Raw genomic sequence first — 9244 nt, forward strand, 5'->3', positions numbered from 1 at the left:
AAGAAAACCTCTTAACTGTACTAAACATGTGTCTCAATGTGTTTTCAGCACTCAGGAAAGGAACCGCTACCACTCAGCACAATTTCAACAGCCGCAAATTTCAACATCCCTTCTGGCTCTCTAGGGTCAATTGACACTGCCCACCCCCAACCCAGGCCCTGGTTCAGCTTTTCATCATCTTAATTTTTTTTTAATAGTAGGTGATCCATATCTTCTTTCTTCTCCTTGGATAAAGTAAGTCAATTCATCATTGAGATGGAGTTGCTGAGTTTGGACCGGAACAAATAGAACCATTGAGTAGAAATCATTTTGTTTTATTTTGCTACTCACCAGTAGGTCTGGAGCACGTTCCTTAAAGAAGCTGAAATTCTTACAAGGCTAAGAAACTATTTTTGTGACACATGGAATACAAATAATGCTGTGCCAGTGTCTGTGGAAGTAGTGATGTCAATACCTGCCTGGTGACACTTTTGATGTGTGTCATTTTTGCTTGCATTTGAGATCATTTTTGTTGAATGCCTCAAGTTTCTCATCAAGTCCAGTATTTCTCAGGCTGGGGTTATCAAGGCATTGCTGTACAATGCACATGTGTTCAAATCCCACACCAACCCACCAGCCACAGTTAGTGTGTATTTAGTTTTCTTAGCACTGTAAATGTAATAAGTGCTACATCAAAATAATGTATAAGTCTGTTATTCTTCAGAATAGTTTGGATTCATCTTTATTTGCTAAACAAGTATATTGTTGCTTTCCTAATCATTGCCAACTTATTTGATTGTCTAATTGCCTTCCATTCTCACCTGAAGTTCAACTAAGTCACAGTTCTATTGCAAGGTAGGGTGACTGCAGCTGACAATAATATAAAATAAAGTATAATATAATATAACACAGTATAATACCAGCATGGGACTGATGCAGACCCCAGGAACATGGGTTTCATTGAGGAAACCTTGGAAACCTACATGACCTCCTGTAGTAGTTCAGTACTTATCCCTAGCATAGGTGTGGACTTTGGGAGCCCATTCCCATAGAGGAATACTCCCTGAGCCAAGACACATGGGTGTCGGCCTAGGCCCTATCCCAAAGGACACGATAGACTCAGATGACACCCTATGGAAGGCCTCACCATCCAGGGGGAGCAGAAAGGATATGTGATAGGTAGGGTTTTAGTTGGGGGTGGTGGTGGTAGGGGAGGACTGGAGGGAGAAGGGAACTGGTATTGTCATGTAAAACAATCTTGTTTTTAATTCAAATAAAAAAAATCTGAAAAAAAGACCAAACAAAACAAAAATAATAGTGCATCTTTCCAAAAAGCTGAAATAAATGACTTTAAATGATCTCACCATAAGAACTGATAGATGTTTATAAGTGATGTATATATTAATCACCCTGAATCTACCATTACACAATATATAAATATACTGAAATGTTATATTATCTTCTGTAAATACACACACACAGACATACACACCACAATCAAAAAAGAAACATGGTCTTATTCATTAGGAAATTTCGTAAAGAATAAACAGGTTTCAGAATAAAAAATAATAACAAAAAGTGCTAAATCAGATGCCTCAGGAAACTATAAAACAAAATGAGGGTAGATATTTGCTTCTGTGGGAACCATAGCTGCAGTCAGAAGGCCTCTGCCCAGGTACAGATCAAGCTGGTCTGTGGGAATGTCTCCTGTGGGTGAGCCATAACCCTTTCTTCTTGACAGGCCAGGGTGTAAGGTTTCAGAGGATGACATATCTGTGCATGCCTAATCTGTTTTCCTTGATGCAACCGAATTTCTTAGGAAGGCAAAGAAAAGCAAGGGAAGGTGACAGTCTGTGCCCTGTGGTTTCTGGAGCCCTGGTGACTAAGTTCCACAGCTCTCTGCAGGTCATTTACCCAATGGTTCATTTCACTGCAGGCCTCTGTTTGTAAATTTTCTTAGGGCCCCCTTGATTTGATATGTTGACTCAATCTGTAGATGTAGTCTTCTGGGGCATATCTCAGAATAGCCCTTTTCTTTTCCATAAAGCAATGTTCAATCGCCAGTTTCCTTCTGCTTCTGGAATGTTAGAAAACTCAACACTTGGTGAGAAGGCAAAGAGCAAAGCCATGGTGTGCTGTAACGAAAATACTCTTTTATCCAAGGAGCCACAAGGAATAAACAGCATCTGATGGGGCTCTGGTTCATTACAGATGACTAACGCACCATCTAAAACAATCCCCTTTTCCAAACCAGCAGGAAGAAAATAAAATACATATGGTATATGAAATCAAAAGGAAACATTTTCTTACTAATTGCATCACTACCCATTTTCACCTCTACTCCATCTTCTTTACTTTAGAAAGGCTGTCCCAATGGCTTGCCACCTTGGACCATCTCTCTGTCTATTTTGCACACCCACTCCAGACAGGACCTTTGTGATGAGTAGAATCAACACACAAGCTAACCTTCATACAAGATGTAATGCTATTTTTTTTGTCAACCGCATTGTTTCAACAGATGTATATAAATGTTTGTGTGTGGGTGGATACAGATTTTGCTGAATTTGGTAACTCTTGGTTTGGGACTGTTGAAGCATTTTTTTTTTTCAAAGAGTGCCAAGCAAAGGAGTTGGGGAAATAACCAAATTGGTAACATGCTTGCCAAACAAGCATGAGGACTTAAGCTGTATCTCCAGTAAAAATAAATTAAATAAATAAATAAGTCAAGCTTGGTTATACATGTAATGTAATTCAAGGAAAGCAGAGGCAGGAGAATCTCTGGAGTTTGCTGGTCAGTCAGCTTGGTCTAAGCAATGAACCTTACTCCCAGTGAGGGACTGTCTCTCAAGAAACACCATGAATGACACCAAGGTGATGTGTACACTTCCACACATACACCTTTGCACACACATGAGTGCTCACCACACACACACACACACACACACACACACACACACACACACACACACACACACACACACACACAGAGCTCAGGAGGATGAATGGTGGCAGCTTGCGGGAGTTTAGACTGTAAATGTTAACTACATCTTTTGACTCACATGCCTCAGTTTCCTATTTTGATGAGTTTGCTGGTCACAATAGTATACACTGTATTGTTTCCTAGTGCACACTATTCAGAGGTATGGGAGTAATTATGTCATCACAAGGGGCCCAGCTTCACGATGATTCCAAGCCTTAAAAGGGGATTTTTATAGTTTTAAGTTCTCGCTAGATTGCATTCTTGATTTCTAGAGTTTACTATTTCATCAGTGCTTATGTTTAACACTTACCCTGTTTATTTGCTGGTATGTGTTCACCAATTTGAAATCCTTCCCATTCCACTCCAAGAGTGTCAAAGGAAGGAGTTCTTAAAGTTTCCACTAATCCTGTGTGGGTTCACACACTGAACAAAGCGAGCTTTTCACTAGCAGTCCAGTGCCTTGCTTCCCGCAGCTCCCTGTCTTCAGTGCAGGCAGCAATGGGCAACCTCCCCACATCCTTCAGCTGGCTTTCTTCAAGGACTGGAGACAGCCTAGTTCCCTCAGGTGTTGAAAAGACCCTTGTCTCTTCCTCATACAGCAGAGCCTCCTACTGCTACCCTTTGCTTAGGGGATTCTTTTTCAAAAATACTTTCCCCCAGCATGCAGCTAAGTCAGGGCTGTGAATACAAGCCAGGGTTCTTCCCTCTAGAGCTATAAAGCTGCTCCTAGCATGTTTTTAAAGGTGTGTGTGTGTGTGTGGAGTATGGGATAGGGATGGGTGGTGGTAACATTGGCCTTAGAAGTTTGCCTCTGTCTATCTTTAGAGAGCATCCAGGGGACCTCAAGCATGGTGAAGACACAAGAAAACAGGTTGTATTGGAATGCACACCCAGCTGAACATGGTTCAGTAACTTTTCTCTGTGTGTTTGACCCAGTGCATCATTTTCCCACAGAACGACTTGATGACATAGGATTCAGGAGACACGTTCCCTCTGTGCCCAGAGTGGATTACTAACCCAGAGCATTAGATTTAACAGGTAGGGCCCAGGGTACTGCTTAGACCCTTGCCTCTTTTTCAAAGCACCTTGCATTTTAGTAGGCAGCAGAAGGGTGGCCTTCTGTTGTGTACAAATGCAAGGACACTTTCTACTATTTATTATTGCAGGTGACCTAGGTGTAGGCAAAGGAAGGACTTAGCACTTAGTTTAAATGTGCGCATGACTGATTAATCCACTACCCTGCTTTTGTAGGGTATATTGGGTGATTTGTGAGTGAATAATTGCCACATGACTTTAGGGACACCCCTGATACCAAGATGCCTGCCTGTAGTACTCTAAGAGTCCCCAAATACACCCTTCCCAGTGAACGCTGCTATACCCTCCCTTAGGGGCCATGCCTGGATTTATGCAAAGTCCCCTCTGCAGGTACTTATACACAGGCTCACCTTTCACTTTCCTCACTGCTGTGACAAAAGCAGAAAGCAATTTAGGAGGAAGAGTTTGTTTTGAAGGGATAGTCTGTGATGACTCATCTTGGTTTGTCAACTCAACACACCCCGGAACAGGGAATCTCAGTTGAGGAATTGCCTGGATCAGTTTGGCCTGTGAGCATGTCTGTATGGTATTTTCTTGATTGTTTATTGATGTTGGAGGGCCCAGCCTAGTGTGGGCAATGCCATTCTTGGGCACATTGGCTTTGGCTGGATGAGAAAAGTGCTGACTGTGATCAAGCCCTTAAGCAGTCTCCTTCTCTTGGTTTCTGCTTCAAATTCCTGCCTCGAGTTCCTTCCTACCTCAACTCCCCTTGATGACAGTCCATGAGCAATAAGTTAAATGACTCTTTTCTTCCCTGGCTTTTTGGTCATGGTATTTATCCTACAAACAGAAGGCAAACTAGAACACAGACCATCATGGTAGAAAGGTGTAGAAACAGGAACATGAGGTAGCTTAACACATTATATCCTGCAGCCCAGAAGCAGAGTGGTGGTTGCTGGTACTCAGTTAGCTTTCTCCATTTTTTCATTGTATCCAGTCTGGGACTCCAGCCCAGCATGTGGTATTGTACATATCCAGCAGGGGCTTTGTCTTCTCAGTTAAACCTCTTTTTAACTTCCCTTACATTCATATCCAGAGATGGAGTTTCCTAGCTGATCCAAAATCCAGTCAAGCCATCATAGTGGGTTTATGCCATTTCAGGAATAGCTGCTCTCTCTCTCTCTCTCTCTCTCTCTCTCTCTCTCTCTCTCTCTCTCCTCTCCTCTCTGTCTCCCTCCCTCGCTCCCTCCTTCCCTCCCCCCCCCCCTTAGAAAGGTGGCTAGATAGACATGAATGAAGTCATCTGTTTTTCTGGAGCCCATTACTTAGGGTGACTACAACAAATCTTTCGAGCCAGAATGTTGATGGATTCTTTGTAAATTGCTTGATGATAATATCACTCTTTAATTGTTCACTGAATTCTGGCTCAAAATTTACAGGCATTCAAACAGTGCTTTGCATTAACACCACTCATTCATTTGCTAATTTATTGGCTGATTCATTCAAAATATCTAATGAGTGCCATATGTGACCAAGACAAGAAAGCAAAGCATAGTCCTAGACCTCAAGGAGCTGCAGCAAGTCAAAGAGACAGGTAGAGAAATAATTGCAGTCCCACTAGATAAATGCTATAATGGAGGCAGGCTTATTTATAAACCATGAAAGATCAAGTCCAGCGAGGGAATTAAGGGTTTGCCTGAGCCAGGCTCCTAAATAGCAGTAGGCCCAGTCATGTCAGATATTTCATGGCTTGGATTGACATGCCGAAGTCTGGAAACAACTATGCTGATTTAGCAAGCAGTGGAGAGTTTGTAAATAAAGCCCATGGCTCTCTGATTTTTTCCAATTTCCGAGTGGTAGTCTTCTGTGGTGGAAACATCTACCTGAAGCAGATGAATGCTGACTGTCTGAACCACTCAACAATCTCAGCCCTTTCTTTTGAGCCCAGGAAACAATAACAAACATGATATTTAGTACGGAACAGCTTCATCTTCAGCAGAAACAAAATGACGAATGAAACAGCTTTCATGCTCATGTAACTTGACCAGTCTTAATACCCCAGTAAGTTTAATGTGGAAATTGGGAAAAGAAACACATGGCCAACAACCTTGGGTATCGGATGTACGGATTCTGATTGGAACATGTTCTCAGGACAGGTATGGGTTGGAGGATGGGCATTTATGGGAAATCAGAGGTATAGGAAGGGTAGGAGTTTATGTGAAGTCAGAGGGTTTTTGTCAGCGCCTGCTGTGAGCAGTGAGACAGGACTTTGATCCTGAATAACGATGCACTGTGGGCAGTTTGTGTAAACTGTGGCATGTCTTGCCAATGTGTAGGAAGGATTCTGATGCTGACTTTTCAACCCCTACCTTAGTCCCTAGAAATGTCAGTACCCCCCCTGAGAGGAACTTAAGCCATGGAAAAAAAAGTCTGCTTTATTCTGTGATATCTTTTCCCTAATTTGTCAAGGAATCCTTTAAAACAGTGCTGGTGATTTGTGACATTCACTTTGGGGACTTTGCTCATAGGCAAAATAGAGTGCTGCATTGTGTTTTCCTGGCTTCACGGGTGTGAATGCATTATGCGATTTTTATTTACTCTGAAGTTGAAATCATGACTTGAATTCCTGAATTTGATTTCTTGCTAAAATTACAAACAACAGCACTTTAAAAAGCACCCTAATTTCTTACACAATCCACAAGTCTTAAGTCACCAAAGGAGACTCGCCTTTTTGTAGGCAGTGGATAGGTTACATGTTTTGCAGCAATCATACTTATGAGCAAATTAAACAGGAGAATTATCCCAATGTTCCAAAATGACTTTTCAGACGAGGGATGGCTAGACTATTTTACCAGGAAATTATGTATGCAAACACACATGCTCATCAAATAATAAAATATGAGATAGTGTTGGCTAATCTTGGTAGTCAACTTCACACACCTGGGGTGAAAGAAACCTCTATCAGATTGACCTATAGGTGTGTCTGTGGGATATTTTCTGGATTGCTAATTGATACAAGAGGGCCCAGCTGATGCTATCCCAGTTGTAGAAGAGAGCCAAGCATTATCTAGGGAAAATAAGCTAGTAAGCAACATTCCTAACTGGCCTCTGCTTGATTTCCTGTCCTACCTTCCCCAGGTGATGGACTGAAAGGTGAACTAAACCCTTTCCTACCTCCCAATTTGCTTTTTATCATATTATTTATCACAGCAACAGAAAACAAACTAGAATGACATTTATGTAAAATATAAAGGTGGAAGCTATCACCCAGTTGGAATCTTTCATTTCACAAATGAGTACACAGAGGAACATAGGATCTCCTGGCCTGTTAGTGTCTATCAAAAACCAGAATACAGGGGTACTGACTTTTTACTATGATGGTTTCCTAACATTGTAACATCCAGAAATTCAGGTGCTTCGGAAACAATGAGCTTAAAGTTAAACTTGAAAATGTATCTTTGCACTGAAACTTTTCCTTTTACCTATGCCTTATTTTCACATCTCCATTTTGAATTACTGTGAGACATATAGAACAATTACTGGACTCTCAAGTCCAAATATAAAAAAGACAGTATCCATGAGCTCTTCATTTGAGCATGACCTTGAAAAGTAACTCTGAAAGCTAGCAAGTGAGAGCGCCAAGCCGGATGGCCACATTACTTCTTTAAAGATAGTTAAATGTAATTAACTACATTTATTGGCTATGTTTGAAGCCTCTCCCAAACCTATCCTTCTTAAAGGTGTTGAATGTCTAAAGGTGCAGAATTGATCAACCATGAAACGGGTGACCTAATGTCAACTTGCTAAGGATTGGTATAATAATATCCATGCCCTAAGGGCAAAGCACTCAGCCTCGGTGTTGGCTCTTTCATCTGTGCTCACACTACAATCATATTTCTTTGTTAGTATTTCCTCTTTGCATTGTGCGAGTGCTGACATTGATAGATAACAGGGGAGAAACTGAATTCAAAAAAAAAAAAGAAAAGAAAAGAAAAAGAGGAAACATGTTCTGTACTGTTGGCTCAAAAATAATGGTGTGAAAAGCTCTCTGAGAGCCTGCTCCTGCTCCTCACCTTTCTTCCTGAGCTGCAGCTGCTGACAGCAGGCCCCCCTGAGCTATAATTTGGCCACATATGGCTCATGTAAATTGTGATAAACAGGGAGCCCATAATATTTATTTTAGAGATTCATTCAGTGAAGCAAGCATTCTTGACTTGTGTATACATGTTGTGAATGGAAGCCTGCAGATGTATGCCACACAATTAACATGGCTGTATGATTTCTGCCTTGCACAGGTGTGGGCCGTTGAAACCCTTTGAAGAAGTGTGTCGCTAATAGCTTACACATAATTACGAAGGCATCTTCAATGGAAGCCCCTCGTGAGATAAATGGACAGTCTGTAAGTAAACAGAATGTCAGTCTTAAGCAAAGAGTTATGGCTTTTAAAGTTGTAATGACTATTTTTGTTGTAACCTGAGTGTCTGGAAATTTCTCAGTCTCTGTACCAATTTTTAATGATTTTGAACCTTATGAATTAAGTAGTGCACTATTTCATCAGCCTAACCTAATTTATGTCTCTTCTTTGAGGTATCAGCTATCAAAAGTAAAGTCAGAGAGGAAAAAGCCAACCTTTAGTATTATGTAATTACACCAATATGTACAGCATAATTTTAATGCTTATTACATTTTCCTTTGCCTCAGGGAAAGCATATTGTCTCACAAAACTTCAAATTAATTCCTGTTTTAGATTGCTTCCTATGTATTTTCTTTATTGTGTATAAGTGTGTGTTAAAAACGTATGTTTGATATGTAAGTTTCACAGTCTGGGGCACTCTCACATGGATTTCAAATAAAGGAATCCTTCTGTTATACTTGATTCATCTTGTGAGCTGAAGAGAAAGGGCTCAGAAATACTGCTCAAGTCCATCTCAAGAGGAAAATTTAGCAAGGCTTGCAAATGACCATTTCTTATTTGAAGCCATCATATCCAACTTCTGAGTTGTTTCAGTGCATTAAAGTTGCTTCCTTAGAAAATTTCTCTAGCAGTATTTGGGGTAGAATACCCAACTTTGCATGCTTAGGTGCCATGATCAGATCAAAGGCTTCCAGACTTATGGTTTCATGGCCCAGCATTGTTCACAATGGAATTATCACAAACCCAGAGTGTGATCTTTAGTAATGTTGTTGTGGTTGCTGTAAGTGTATGTTTTACAAGCCCTTTTGGTGTTATGCAATAAGTGCTAGCTGTTA

This window comes from Cricetulus griseus, chromosome 2 (assembly GCF_003668045.3).
Source record: "Cricetulus griseus strain 17A/GY chromosome 2, alternate assembly CriGri-PICRH-1.0, whole genome shotgun sequence".
NCBI lineage: Eukaryota > Metazoa > Chordata > Mammalia > Rodentia > Cricetidae > Cricetulus > Cricetulus griseus.